This window comes from Nicotiana tabacum, chromosome 20 (genome assembly GCF_000715075.1).
Source record: "Nicotiana tabacum cultivar K326 chromosome 20, ASM71507v2, whole genome shotgun sequence".
NCBI classification, from domain to species: Eukaryota; Viridiplantae; Streptophyta; class Magnoliopsida; order Solanales; family Solanaceae; genus Nicotiana; species Nicotiana tabacum.
Window position 1 is genome coordinate 44,705,447 of NC_134099.1, and position 15,865 is coordinate 44,721,311.

Sequence of the window (15,865 nt, forward strand, 5' to 3'; positions counted from 1 at the left end):
TTTTTGCAAAAAACGTCTTCAAAGCCGAAAGACGCCCCGAACACTTGGGGACTGGCGTCAACAACTTAAAATGATGCGACCTCTAGGTCGGAGCTCCTAACTCATAAGCCCTCAATGAGGCAACATCGAGATCACAAAGTGGCTCCAGAACCAAAAACGTCCCAAACACTTGGGGACTAGCGTTAGAAACTCGAGACCACATGACCTCCGGGTCGGGAACTTCGAAATCGTAAGACCTCAATGAGGTAATACCGGGTCTACAAGTGATGGCTCCCGAGCCAAGAAACCCTCGATGACTCGGGGACTGTCGTCAATCGCCATCTCCATCGACTTATCAAAACTCGAGGCCGTAAGGCCACGTGCGGGTAGCCTCGATCTCGTAAGACCTACATAAGGCAACAACAATATCTGTAAGACCTCAAGCAAGGCATGAACAATACTTGTACCAAGTATCCAAAACTGTAAGATCTTAAAGTCATGTAAAACTTGTAAGACCTTACTAAAGGAATAAACCTGATCTCAAAGTTTTGGCAATTTATCAAACTTGTAAGACCTCTAAAAAGGCATACCCTCGATATAGATGCCGAAACTACTTCACTCGGGACTTAAAGGCTCCGACCAAACACAAATCACAAGGCTGTACCATCCAAACTAACACGACTCAGGGACGCCCGACCGTCGCTATAAAATCACAGGCCTTCAATTACTTCGAATATACTTCGGAAAGAACCAGTTAAATAGGCTACCCTCGAAATAGGCAAAAGAGCTTCGACCATATCAGCTCCTAAAACACTGGCTTCGAGATACTCTGCCTCTGAGCCGAACCTCCTAAGGTGCTCGATCATTTCCATATAACGACTCACAATCGAAGGCTTTTTTATTAAACCGTCGAAGAGTCAGGCAAACACTGTCACACCTCCTTTTTCACCCGCGCCCCCGCAAAGGGGCGCAGAGGGGAGTTTTTCCAATTAAGGGACAATCGAAACGGGATTTATTTATTTATTTTAGAGTCGCCACTTGGGAGATTTATGGTGTCCCAAGTCACCGGTTGAATCCCGAATCGAGGAAAAGAATGACTCTGTTTAACAGTCTGCGCACCAGAAATCCGGATAAGGAATTCTGTTAACCCGGGAGAAGGTGTTTGGCATTCCCGAGTTCCGTGGTTCTAGCACAGTTGCTCAACTGTCATATTCGGCTTGATTATCTGATTTTATATAATTATGAACCTACGTGCAAATTTTAACTGTTTACCGCTTTGTTATTATTTATTCAAAGAATTGCAACGTCGTGAGAATGCATCTCGAATTGCGCCACATAAATGTACCCGCAATTTTTGATACGTTCCAACTTCATTGAGATTTGGATTTGGGTCACATAAATGTGCACCCGAGTTTAGGAAAATAACATTATTAAATACGCGCCTAAAGACTAACGCGTTGTTATTTTGAGAAAAGCCGTAAAGTTTGCTATGCGGTCTGTCTCGAAATCTAAGCATTCGAAATAACTATCCGTTGAGGGCCCCGCAATTTGTGTATTCTTGTTTGTCGAGGCTCGCCTCATTCATTATTTTTTAAAGGAATTTACAACGTCATGGACATGCATCTCGAACCACGTCACAATCAATGCACCCGTGATTAGCGACACATTTCTACTCCGTTGAGATTTGTATTTAGGTCACATAAATGCACACCCGAGTTTAGGAAGGTAAGATAAATTAAGGCGCGTCCTAAAGAGATTATCGTATCGTTATTTTGGGAAGGGGCCGTGAAAATTCACTAGACGGCCAACTCCAAAGTCTATCCGGTTATTGAATCCTTTTATTGAGGGCCCCGCAATTTGTGATTTACTGTTGCGAGGCACGTCTCCTTTATTTTAAGGATATCCTAAAGTGACTACATTTCTATTTAAATTAGTCTCTAAAATAAAGGAAAAAAAATCCTAATTAATTACGAGCTTAAGAAAAATAAGAAAACGTAACATACTAATTGCTAGATTAAGACAAATATTAATGGAAAAGAATTTTATTAAAAAAAAAGAAAAAATTCGAAATTGTAAATAAACTACGAAATTCGACAACTAATATTCAAAAGAAATCAATTATAGCTAGATTAAAGCTCGCATTGTTATATATAAAAAAACTATTGGGATTAATTATTCACAATCATTTAAAACTAGATTTAACCATAATTACTAAAGCTTATTAGAAAGTTTATTAAACTTAAACGTTGACTCATCTTGCTCAAACTCGCACCTAATGGATTAATGTTCTTAGCCTTACTACGTTGAATCACACATTAAAAGCATCAAGCCTGCTGATTCTACGACATTATTGGCCTATTATATTTGCCTAATATTTGCGGATCTTCGTTACTAACAAGATTCAAAGATTTAAAAAAAACCTCAAATTGCTTCTATTCCAATATTTGCAAATTCAAATCTAGATTTTACTAACCTTCCCCCCCCTCCCACCTTAAATCGATTTCCCATATTGAGTATTGACCAATTTTATTTGAATGCGATTTCAAACTAAAAAATTAACAAAGCCGAAACTAATACTTATGGTGTTCATACCGACACCCATCCAATAGTTCCGCAATTTAACGCTTCACATTATACATACTTCTACCATTCATATAACATGAAACACATAATGAATATCTAACTAAAAAATACGAATACTCTATAATTAGAAGCATAAATCTTCTGGCCATTTCATTTCAGCTTCAATGCATATGTCGAAATGATTCAGAGTAGCGTACCTGGTATTTGAATACACGGAAAGAAAGAATAGGATCAGCAGTAGTAGGAACAACGCAACAACAACAAACAATCAGTAGTAGTAATGTAATAGCCCAGAAACAGAGTTTGAAAACCGGTGGATCAGTAACCCAAAAACAAACCAGACTTAGGAAAAAAACAAGCGAAGACCCAGAAATCCCAATAACTCTCAAAGGCAGGACAGAATGAACCCAAAAAAAAGACAGAAGAGGCAATGGGATAATTCTGATTTTTTGTTCTTTAAGACTCGAAGTAGAACACTTTCAAACTACTGACTCTCTATGATTTCTGAAAATCAGTCATTTTCTCTCAATCCTCAACTCTCAAGATTAAAAGTCTGTTTTTATCTCCTCTTTTTTTCTGAAAATTTTTTATCTCCAAATTTAGTCCCTTTTAAGTGTCAAATGAGTCCTCTTTTTATATCCAAAGCAAGACTCCTTCTTTTCTTTTTACCTATTTCCTTTTTACTTTTTTAAACTATTATTACTACCTCTTTTTACCTCTTTTACTTTTCAGCCCAATATCCTTCTACTATGTGTACCTTTTAACTTTTATTATTACCTATACTATTTCTGATTTTTAATTAAGTAAAAGCAGTCAACACGGACCCCACGGTTCCCCCTCTTTTTTAGTGGTCAAAGAAGACCTCGTTATTAACCCCCCTCCTTTTTACTTTACATCATTATGTCTTGTTCCTCACTACCACTTAAATAAATATATTAGATTCCCACTATCATATGTCTTGTTTCCCACTATAATATTTTACTATTATTAGAGCTTAGTGGACAGAGCACTTAAATTAAATAAATCTGCAATTGGTTAAATCCCGTATTACCCTTAAAACTACTGTTACTGCCCTGATTCAAAAAATTTGTTCAAACTTCAAAAATTATCTAAGAACTAAAATCAAATTACCAGCTATAACCAATTCACCTAATCAATTAACCAAAATATAGCAGCTATAACCAATTCTTAATCAAATTCAATCAACAAATTCAAACTAAATGATGAACAACAAAGAAACAACTGGAATTATTTTGATTGGACAATATTTTTAAACAACAAATCTACCTTCAGATTCAACAACAACAAACAAGTATATTCAAATCACTGAGTTTAAATTCAAATTAAACTTAAACGGAATAAATAAACAGATTCAAATCACTAAACTCAATAATCAATTGAACCTCAAACTAAATCTAACAATATTGCAACCAAGATGAAGGATTCAAGTTATCAAACTAACACACTTCTATGTTAAAACTAAATTCTTTTAAATGAATAAAAAAAAACTGAAGAAATAATCAAGAAACGATAAATCACGAACAAGAAAGAAACAAACATACACTGATTTCGGATCCGAGAATATCAAGCAAAATACGTACAGAAATGGAACTTAAACCAACTAACCAGATCGGAACAACGACGCACTCGAACGGAAACCAATCTGCCCGGAAACTTTGAAACCAAAACAACTCGAATCTGCCCGGAAATTTTGTATATTTTCCGGTTGATTTTAGGCGACGAAACTGGACGACGAAGACGACCACGAACCGGATGACGAAGACGACCACGAACCGGATGACGAAGACGACCACAAGTTCGCCGGACTGCTGTTGGCGTGAGGAGCAGATGTGTCGAAGGGGCAGAAACTGGACGAAGCAGCAGCAACAACGCGGGCAGCAGGCTGAGCGACGGAGACGGGAGGTTGACGACGAGGAGATGAAGCAGCTGGTGAAGCTGCACGCAACAGTGGCGGCGCTGGGCAGTCCGTCGATGGCTGGAGGCTATCGTGGTCGTTGGGCTGCTTCACGTAGCAGAAACGATGGCGGATTTGGGTGGTGTATTGGTGGCGCTGTGTGTGTTGTTCACGGGTGGAAGACGAAGCAGGAGGGAGGGCAGCCATGGTTGAGCATTCAGCTGAGGAAGATGGACGACGGGGCAGCTGCTGCATCCATGGCGACGTGAAGACGAAGCAGAAGAAGGTGAAAGGGTCGCCATTGACGGGCTCGAGCTCGACTAGAGTTGTCGAAGACGAAGAAGATGAAGGATGGTCGTGGGGCTGCTCGTGCGTGTGTGTGTGTGTGTTGAAGGAGAAGAGGCGGGGGGAAGGGCATCCATGGTTGAGCTTGAGCTCGAGCTCGGCTGGAGAAGGTGAAGGGAGGGTGGTTTGGAGAAGAAGAAGAAGAAGAGAGGGAGGGCGGGTAGTTTAGGTTTTTAGGTTTAGGTTTTCCAAAAAATGAAAAAATGAAAAATGGAAGAAGGGGGGTTGGGATTTGTTTGGGTTATGGGGCGGACCGGGTCGGGTCGACCTGGTAGGGTTATTTTATTTGGGCCAGGGTTGATTTAAATTAGAAGGTGGCCCAATCCGATTTTTCTTATATTTTTTGCTCTCTTTTCTTTTACTTTCTAATTAATAAAATTAAAATTATAAATTAAGTTATAAACTAAATTAACTTATTAAAAATACTAATTAATTCCTAGCAACAATTATCATATAAAATGAAAATGACAATTTAAAATACAATCACACAATTTGGACATTAAAGGCTAAAAATGCAAAAGATGCCTATTTTGTAATTTTCATTCTTGTAAAAACAAACTTAATTACTCATAATTGTAAACTTAAATCCTAAATGCAAATGCGACGTATTTTTGTATTTTTTATTAATTTAGCAAATAAACATGCACAGACAAATGCAAACAATACAAAAAAATAACACAAAATTCACAACAATTGCAAACAAACAAAAAAAATTGTTTTATTTTTGAGAATTTTTGGGAGTAAGTCTCACATAGGGCACAAATCACGTGCTTACAGCTGCCCCTCTTTGTCTGAAGACACGAAGTGTTTTCGTGCAAAGATAAAGTGAGAGATTTTTGCCCATTCGAGTACTCCGTGTGAAGAATTTTTTGAAAAATATTTAACCGAACCTTTGCTTCAAAGGTTTCCTACATATCCCTGGCTAGAAGGGAATCAGGTTAATGTAGTTCGGGAAGTTTTGGTAGCTGGGACTACCATGGAACTTGCAATTTTGCCGTTACTGTTGCTGCATGCTGTTGCTACTGCTTTTCGATCTCCTTATTACACCGTGCCAAAAGAAAACAAGAAGCTAGACTTAAACTAGGAATTAAAAAAAAATCTTATCTATCTACGACTTGTTCTTGTTGCCTTGTTTTCTTGTCGGGTTGTGTTTCCTCCGGTGCTTTTTCTTCCGAAAACTGCTGGGGATGACACTGGCCTTTTGCTTTTACAAGTGTCAACATTTTGTTCAGTCTGCTGGGGACACTGCTTCCTACGTTGGAGCTTGTTATGCTGGGGATTTTTTGTTGTAACCCTCCTCATTACTGACTTCTGAAAGATGACACAACCTCTATTCTTCAGGCGGGATCCTGACTTCTTCAACTTAAAAATATAACAACCTCCGTTCTACAGGCGGGCTCCTGACTTCTTCAGCAACTTTGAAAAATAAATCATTTGGCAATGATTTATGAAAATATATATTTTGGCAATATTTATACAAGCAGGACCACTCGGGTCGAGACCAATTAAATGTCCTTTTGAGGAAGGATTAAATTCAATATCCTATTCGAGGGCGGATAGACCCATCATATCCTATTCGAGGGCGGATGAACCCAAAATATCCTATTCGAGGGCGGTTGAACCCAAAATATCCTATTCGAGGGCGGATGAACCCAAAATATCCTATTCGAGGGCGGATGAACCCAAAATATCCTATTCGAGGGCGGATGAACCCAAAATATCCTATTCGAGGGCGGATGAACCCCAAAATATCCTATTCGAGGGCGGATGAACCCAAAATATCCTATTCGAGGGTGGATGAACCCAAAATATCCTATTCGAGGGCGGATGAACCCAAAATATCCTATTCGAGGGCGGATGAACCCAAAATATCCTATTCGAGGGCGGATGAACCCAAAATATCCTATTCGAGGGCGGATGAACCCAAAAATATCCTATTCGAGGGCGGATGAACCCAAAATATCCTATTCGAGGGCGGATGAACCCAAAATATCCTATTCGAGGGCGGATGAACCCAAAATATCCTATTCGAGGGCGGATGAACCCAAAATATCCTATTCGAGGGCGGATGAACCCAAAATATCCTATTCGAGGGCGGACGAACCCAAAATATCCTATTCGAGGGCGGACGAACCTAAAATATCCTATTCGAGGGCGGATGAACCCAAAATATCCTATTCAAGGGCGGATGAACCCAAAATATCCTATTCGAGGGCGGATGAACCCAAAATATCCTTTTCGAGGGCGGATAGACCCATCTTCAAAACTTGAAATTGTCTTACCTCCGACTATTTTTCTTAAAATCGTGCTGTCTTGCTATCCCTTAAAACTTGAATTGATTTCCTCGTTCCTCCGAGAAAATTTTCGACAATGGCAGAAAATTTTCTGCCCCAGTTTTGGTGCTTTTCCTTGTGGCATGTTTTTCTCCATTAATAAAATTTCCTTTTCCTGCTTCAAATCAAAGAAAATTTTGTTAGTTTTAAAACATGGTGAGTGGTCATGCCACTCCTGTTGGGGATGGTTTTTCCCTTTCTCCCTTCCCTGCTCTGTGTTTCATTACGCTATCAAAACTTGCTGGGGATTATTTTGCTGGGGATGAATTGTCCTTTTCTTCCTTCCCCACTCTGTGTTGTCCGACCCTCTTGGAACTTGGTCGAAAATCTGTCGAGGATGCTCCTACATCTCGATGATCTGCTAGGGGCCCTCTTGGAATTAGGTCCACAATTTCCTCAACTGTTGTTTTCCTATTTTTCTCCAACTTCCCCTGGAAATTTGGTCCTCTTGGGATCTAGACCCATTCATCATTTGGTCTTGCGACCAACTTCTTTTCGCTTTATCGCCTTATCTTTGGCCTGTCCTATTCGTATTTTGCTTTGCATCATTTTGGCAACTGGTAGTAAGCTCTGAAAATCCTTTTCAAAAACAAACTACTGAGGAGGTAAAGTCTTTAAACCAAGAAATGAAAAAATGATGATTTCAAAAAAAATAAAAAAAGAAGAAGTCTTTCTGAACAAATGCTGGGGAAAAGGAAAGAAAAGAACTTATCTGAATGATATAACCGATCCCAACGATCATGTCGCGTATTCCGGATTAATCAACCCAGTCTATTTGTATCAATCAACCTTTCGGACGGCCTCATGTTGCTGGGGATAAACAGGCACTCAACTCTTTGCCAAATGCGGATCCTTTCCGCCAATCTTGTCTTGTCGCCTCATAGTGCCCTTCGAGGGGTTTTCACTAATAAGACTCTCTCGTTTCTCTCCACTCCCGTCGTCTTATGGTGCCTGTGAAGGTTTTCACCGATAAGACTCTCTCGTTTTATTTCTCTCATCTTTCGTCGCCTTATGGTGCCTGTGAAGGTTTTCACCGATAAGACTCTCGCTTTATTTCTCTCATCTTTCGTCGCCTTATGGTGCCTGTGAAGGTTTTCACAGATAAGACTCTCTCATTTTATTTTATTTTTCAGCTGGGGATTGGAGTGCTGCCGATATGACTCTCTCTGCTGGGGATTCTTTCGGCTATCAATTCATTTCCAGCTTATGATCTTTTTCTTTGCTGGGGATCAAAGTGTTATTCCCGACTTCCATTTGCATTGATTTAGCACTTCTCGGATACTGATCGGGAGGTCTTTTTTGGACATCAATATGGGGTTTTGTGTATGGTTAAAAGAAAAGTGGTAACAAGAGGTTCAAAATAATTTTGATAGGTAAAACACTACAAATCTTGGAATCAACTTTCTTTCCCAAAATTATAAACACAAACTTCTACCCCAGTTTTTCTTGCTTGAGGGATTTTTATTTTTTGTTACACTATGACCGAGCCGTGAGGCGCCTACGTATCCTTCTTTGAGGAATCAGGTCAAACGTAGTTCCCAATTCCTTTATTTTTTTTCTTGTGACTTTTATTTTGTCTTTATTATCATTATTTTTTTTCTTTTTCTTTCATTTTCATTACTGATTCCAAAAAGAGGGGTATGAAAGAATAAACAAGGCTCAAAAGGGGAAGCAAAGGTTAAAGTGTTTGGATAGAAGAAAGAATTGCCTCCGTCATTTCATTCTCCGATAAATGCTAAGTACAAAAAAACAATAATTACAATTACAAGAAATCATACATAATAATTGCGTCAGAATTGATAGCCATATCGATGCATTTCCCTTCGATATCTGTTAAACATAAAGCGCCATTGGGCTTGCTTTGTTCAGATTGTGATAATCAACACACACCCTGATTTTTCCATCTTTTTTGGCCCTGACACCACATTAGCCAACCAATCAGGATATGGAGCGACCCGAATAACCTTAGCACTCAACTATTTGGTTACTTCTTCCTTAATCTTCACACTCATGTCGGTTTTGAACTTCCTCAATTTTGCTCGACGGGAGGAAATGTCGGGTCAGTGGTCAATTTGTGAACCACTAGATTGGTGCTTAAACCCGACATGTCGTCGTATGACTATGCAAAATGTTTTTGAATTCAATAAGTGCTTTGATTAGTTCTTCCCTGATGTTTGGTTCAATGTGGACGCTTATCTTAGCTTCCCTGATATCATCCGCATCCTCTAGATTGACGACTTCCGTGTCATTTGAGTTAGTTTTTTTTTCAAATTGGCTCAACTCTCTGTTAATTTCTTCGAAGGCTTCATCCTCATCGTATTCCGACTCATCATAACAATCTTGTACTATAAGTTCGAAATCAGATTGATTTTTTTAGACTAGGTTGAAGATCCGTCGCGCATGCCATGTCATTAGAACCAGTATAAAGAGAACTGTTCAGAAGAGAAAAAGAAGAAGAAAAATTAAAACAAAATAAGGAATGAAAAAAAAACTTTCACTTTATTAAAATACGGGATAGCAAGGTTTCACACTTTGGCGAGCACAAAAAGAAATCTGGATTACAACCCTGGAATAATCCAGACAACAAGAAAGAAAATCAGAGCCCACTACCAAGACTCCCTTCGGATAGGAAGAGGAGTAGTCATTCAATTGTTGATTTTTGCTTTCATCCCCACAAACTGTACATCTGCCTCAATGGACCTTTTTCCCAATACCATAACTGGCTTGTCATCTACCTTTTCCAATTATACCACCGCTTTACCACTGGTCGACTTTTCTTTGAACCGGCACAGATCATCATCACTGTTTGTGAGGGTTTCTTTAGCTCCCCTCCTTCGTGCACTAGCTCGATCATGTGGGTTTCATGGTGTGCCGGCAACGGGTTCTGATTGATGTTGGGTGCCTCTGGTGTCTGAACCTCAATCTTGTTGGTGTCAATAAGATTTTGCACTGCATGTTTCAACTTCCAACATTTCTCGGTATCATGTCCGGGAGCCCCCGAACAATACTCACAGCTTACCGAGTGGTCCATATTTTTGGGAAAGGGATTTGGCAATCTGGGCTCAACAGGACTCAACAAGCCTAACTGCCTCAATTTGTGGAACACGACAGTATAGGTTTCTCCCAACTCAGTGAATGTTCTCTGTATTCTTTCATTTCTGAAAGCCTGATTTCCCCGAAAACCTGCCCCTGGAGGGTTCCTGTAGGCCTTTGGCGGCGGATAGGTGTTTTGTGGAGGTGGGTATGTATTTTTTGGAGCCTGCGCGCGCCATTGCGGGCGAGCCGGAGGCTGAGTGTATGTCTGGTCTTGGTGTACGGAGAAGTGTGGTTCTTGTGGCGGGTAGTAGGGTTGTGGAGGGTAATTTGGAGTGTGAGGGTAGTTTGGGTGATGGGGTCTGGGTTAGTAGCGAGGGGAAGGACCTCTCGATCTGGACCAGTTGCCTGCCTCTATTGTCGCGACCTCTTCTCTCTTTTTATTTCCAAGCGCACCTCCCGTGCCGCTCTGAATGGCCTGAGTCGTTGCCTTTATGAGCACACGATTTTTGTTTACACGACAATTACTCCAAAAGAAATCAAAAAATTGTCTTTGTGTATAATTTTAAGAATTTGCGTGGCATTTCTTGATAGTTATTTGCAGTTTTTGTCTTTGATTGTTTATTTTGTTATTAAAATAAAAATAATACAAAAAATATGTTGCGATCTTATTCTACTATTAGGAATTAATTAAATCGTATTTGGTTTTTTTAAATGAATGAAAATCACAAAAATATATTTTGGTAATTTTGTCATTTTATTGTTTAATGGTGTGATTTTGTTTAATTAATGCTTGATTTTGTGTGAGTCAATTAATGTCTTTTAATATGATTGTAGTTTTACAACTTATTTTAGGATTTTTGGTAGATTAGTTTTAAAAAAAGGGAATTAGAAGAAGAAAGGAAATGGTCTAAAATTGGACAAATCGGAATCGGACCAGGCCCAAAAATCAGGCCCAAATCTCACCCCCACCCGGTCCAGTCTAGCCGGTCTCGAAGACAGGCGAAACGATGTAGTATAATATTGAAACTGCGTCGTTTCGCCATCAAAGATCACAACCACTCGATCTGGATCAATCCAACGACTCTCGTCTCACAACCCTAACCCATCTCATCCAACCCGACCCAACATCATCCTCGACCCAGTCCCCACAAAACGACCCCGTATTATATAAGTAAAGTGATCCAAACCGTTGATATCATTAGATCTAACGGCTTGGATTCATTCACCCCTAACATATATATACTTTCCAACGCACCCCACACCCCCTGAGCTACCCCCCTCTCTTCGTCTCTCTCACTTCCCAGACACCCTCAAGAACCCTAGCGCCGCCCCCCTTTCCCTCACCGTAAACCCGACGGCAACAACGCCGGTGACCCCCAGACTAACACCCCTAGGCCACCTCGACCCCTGAACACAGATCTACTAACCGTAGGTCTCGAATCTTTCCCCACCGTCTCGAATCTTCATTTGAAGATTCGAGCCGGACCCCAACCCAGTCCAAACCCCCCCCCCCCCCCAAATCCATACCAGATGCCCACCTGACCTCCCTCGTGACCAAACCAAGTTTGGTTTGGTCCGGATCTAACCAGAAAACCCTGAGTCCCAAATCCGTCCAAAGAACCCTAGAAATCCAAAAACTGAGTTGTTGTCCAATTAAACAAGGTGTTTGGGGTCTAATAGACCTTAATAGAAGTGTTCTCAGTTGAGAACACTTCGATTAAAGTCCGTTCAACCCCTAAAAGAGGTTCGATTCAAAATCCGAGACATGACAGTCTGATTTTTAACCCTCTAAGGTATTTCTTCTTCTTTTCTTTGTTAATTCCATGTTGTTTGTTTTGTTATTGTTTGTTCATATGTTTGAATGTAAGTTTGATCTGTTTTATTATGTCAACTATTCTGTCCATCTCACCCAGATCTTTATTTGATCGAATTTGTTTCTGTGTGTTTATTACATATAGTTACAGTTTGTGTAATCGAGTCGAATAAGTTCCATCAATTAGTTAAGTTTCCCACAAATCCCCGTGCCTGTTAACATGGAATCATAATCTGTGCTTGTTCAAGTTTGTTTATCCGCTATTGATTTGTACGTATTGTAATTCACATAGTCGATTCGATATATGTCGTCAATTAGTTTGGAATGATGTTAATCTGACTCGCGCTGCTGATTTGTTTACTGAGGCTTTTGTTTTGAATCAACTGTGAATAGATTACCACTGTGTGTTAGCCCTTCAGTTAAACCAGAAATCATTTAAGGACTGGTTTATAGCTGCAGTTTAGTATAAACTTAGAAATTTAGTTTGAATTGATGGCATGTTTACTCGTTTTGGACCTTGGACAGCATGTGCATTGTTAGCTTTTAATGAACTAAAGTAGAATGGACAGCATGTGCTGTCAGGGCATATTCATGCTGCCCATACTTGCTAATTTAATAAGGGACATGCCACTTTAGCAATAAAAAAGGAGGGTTGTCAGGGGAATCTGAGGGAGGATACCTTTCTTTAGTTTGTGAGTGGGAAAAACAGAAAAGAGAACATGGGGGGAGTTCAATTTTAAAGGGGACACTAACAGGCTGGGGCAAAGGGGGATGCCTGGCTATAAAAATAGGAGTTTCCATTAGTTTTAGAGGACAGAGATCAGGAGTTCTAAAGAAAAAAAAAGTTGAAAGGGAAGGGAACAATCAGAAAAAGAGGGGGGTTTGGGCAGAAGTTTTGATAACATTCAGATAAAAAGAGAAGCAAAAACAAGAAGAGAGAGAGGGGAGTTAGAACCTAAAAGAGGATTTCTTTTGAACTAGGAAAGAGAGCTCATTTCTAGATTTCAATCCGGGGAAGACAATAAACAAAAGAAAATCTCTGTTGCTTCATTAAAGCTGAAAATTCTGCTTTTCTGCATCTTTTCTGTTGGAAATCAGCATTAACCTGCTATTTGTTCTATTGAAACTTAGGTTCTTTTCTTTGAGTGTCCGAAAATCAGAAACTGTGTTCCATTGCTATTTCAAATTCACCTATTACTGCCTGTTGACTAACATTGGTATTTTCGGGTCTCAACTGAGTCTGCTGAGTCTGCTTGTTTGGGTATTGAGTACTGTTTCATTGGGTTATTTCTGGTTTGTACACTGGGGTTTATTCTGCTCTGCTGTTGCTGCTGCCATTTCTTTTGCTGCTGCTGATTCTTCTACTTTCTTCTTCTTGTTGTGTTTCAACATCTAGGTACACACTCGAATTTCACACTGATGTAGCAGTAGCAATGAATATGAAATGAAAGAAGCAAAGAATTTTAATCACTTGGTTCTGTAACTATAAGTCTTGTGAAGTGTTAGTAGATTATACGATTCTTTAAAGTTATAAGTCGACGAAAAATGCATTAGGTAGTTGGTACTTAATTGAAACTTAGTTCGTTTAACACTGTGATATATAGTTTGTTTAGTAGCATACATGATATAGCTATGTAATTCTTGGAATGTACAAGTAGTTAGTATATTGATAATTAGACTTCATCTCCAGTCGTGTTTTGTACATATAGGGCGGGGGGCTTTTAACTTTGCCAAATGCAACGCAGTTTTAATCTTTTGAGTGTTAACCTTATCGGACTCCGTTAGGCAGTTTATAGGACAAGGTTCGAATCCCATTAGTAGCATCTTCTAGTAATTAATTCCATTGATCTCGCTTAAATGAGTTAGTTTAAATTCAACTTGAAGAATGTTTAGCGGAATTTAGCATTTTATTCATCTTGTATGCAATTTTCTTTAGCAAATTAAAAGCATGTTCGCCCATGGAATAAGGCACAGAAACAATTCCCGCCTCGTAAATAATTAATCTGATAATTAACAAGAATCCGGAGTTGGCCAAGCTTGTAATTTAATTAGCATGTATTTTCTTTCTTCCATTTTTAGAGACAAACATAATAAAAAATGTAGTCACTGTAGGTTTATCCTTTCAAAAATGAGACGAGCCTCGCCAAGTACAGATGCAAATTGCGGGGCCCTCAATAATTGGTTGTAATAAATATTTAGATTTCTTGGGATGGGCTGTTTAGTGAACTTCACCGCTTTCCCTAAAGATAACAAACGCGTTAGATTCTTTAGGCGCAATTTAATTAAATTACATTCTTAAATTCGGGTGCGCATTTATGCAACCCAAATCCCAATCTCAGCGGAGTCGGAATGTATTAACAACCACGGGCGCATTGATTGTGACGTGGTTCGAGATGCATTTTCACGACGTTGCAATTCTATAAAAAATAAATGATAATAATAAAAGCAGTTTAAACTTAATAAAAGCACATAAGTCATAACATGTATTTAAATCAGATATTTAGCCATTATAACAATTTAAGCGACCGTGCTAGAACCACGGGATTCGAGGGTGCCTAACACCTTCCCTCGGGTCAACAGAATTCCTTACTTAGAATTTCTGGTTCGCAGATTTCATTTGGAAAGTCGAAAATTTCCTCGATTTGGGATTCAAGATAAACCGGTGACTTGGGACACCAAAAGCCAAACCTTTCCCAAGTGGCGACTCTGAATTAAATAAATAATCTCATTTCGAATATTGTCACTTAAATTGGAAAAACTCCCCTCGCGCATTTACCCTTTGGGGAGGGCGCGCAAAAAGGAGGTGTGACAGCTCTGGCGACTCTGCTGGGGAAAAGAACCCAGAACGTTTGTTCAGGGTTCAAGAATTCGAGCTTACAATAATTATTATATTTGGCTTTATTATCTGATCTTTATTACATGTTTTGGCATAACGTGCTAAATGTTGTCTTTTACCGCTTTGATATTATCTGAACTGTATATAAACTGTGTTGAAACCCTTCTCTTCTTACCTCCGGGGAGGAGCTTGCTGGTCAAGACTCCCTATTCTGTTAGTGTCATACCTGAAATAAGAAAGAGGCCGGACAAGTTACAAAGCCGGACGATCTCGTGGGTCCCCGGTACGTAGCCCCCTCCTCGACTCGAGTTGTCCGCTCGGGTACACAGTCTAGAACATATACCCAGGTTATAAACCTAGTATAACAAAACCTCATGCCGGATCCCTAGTAGGAACACTTATTTGCATCATGTTGCATTTGACATAGGGGACTCAACACAGGGGTTGGGTCCGTCTAGGACAAGCAACCTGAAATGAAAAGACCATCCTGCTGCATCCCGTTTGCTTTGCGCATTTATTTGCTTTAGTTCTGCATGCTGACCGGTTTCTAAAAAAAAAAAATTTTAAAAAAGAAAATAGCAGCGTAGGGAGATAATTACTTATTTTTGGAAAAATAAAACCAATGTCCAAGTAGTGTCAAAACCTCGCCGGAATTTTCTTAAAAAAAAAATGAAAACAAAATTTGCCTTTTAGTTTGATTTATTAAAAAAAAATATATAAAAAAAATTTCCTTTTAATCACTTTCAAAATCCAAAAAAAAAGTATTTATTTAAAAAGTAAAAAAAATAAAGGAAAATTCAAAATTCAAAAAAAAAAATATTGTTTCTTTTGTAATATCTCTTTTATAAATTCAGACTAATAGTCCAAATACTTCCTTAAAAGATTTTTTGAAATTTCAAAAAAAGGGTAAAAAAAAAAGTTCAAAGAAAAAATATTTCTTTAGTCTTCATCTCTTTTCAAAAAAAAAAAAACAAAATATAAAAATCCAGAAAAAATATTTTTCTCCTTTTCTTTAAAAGATTGTA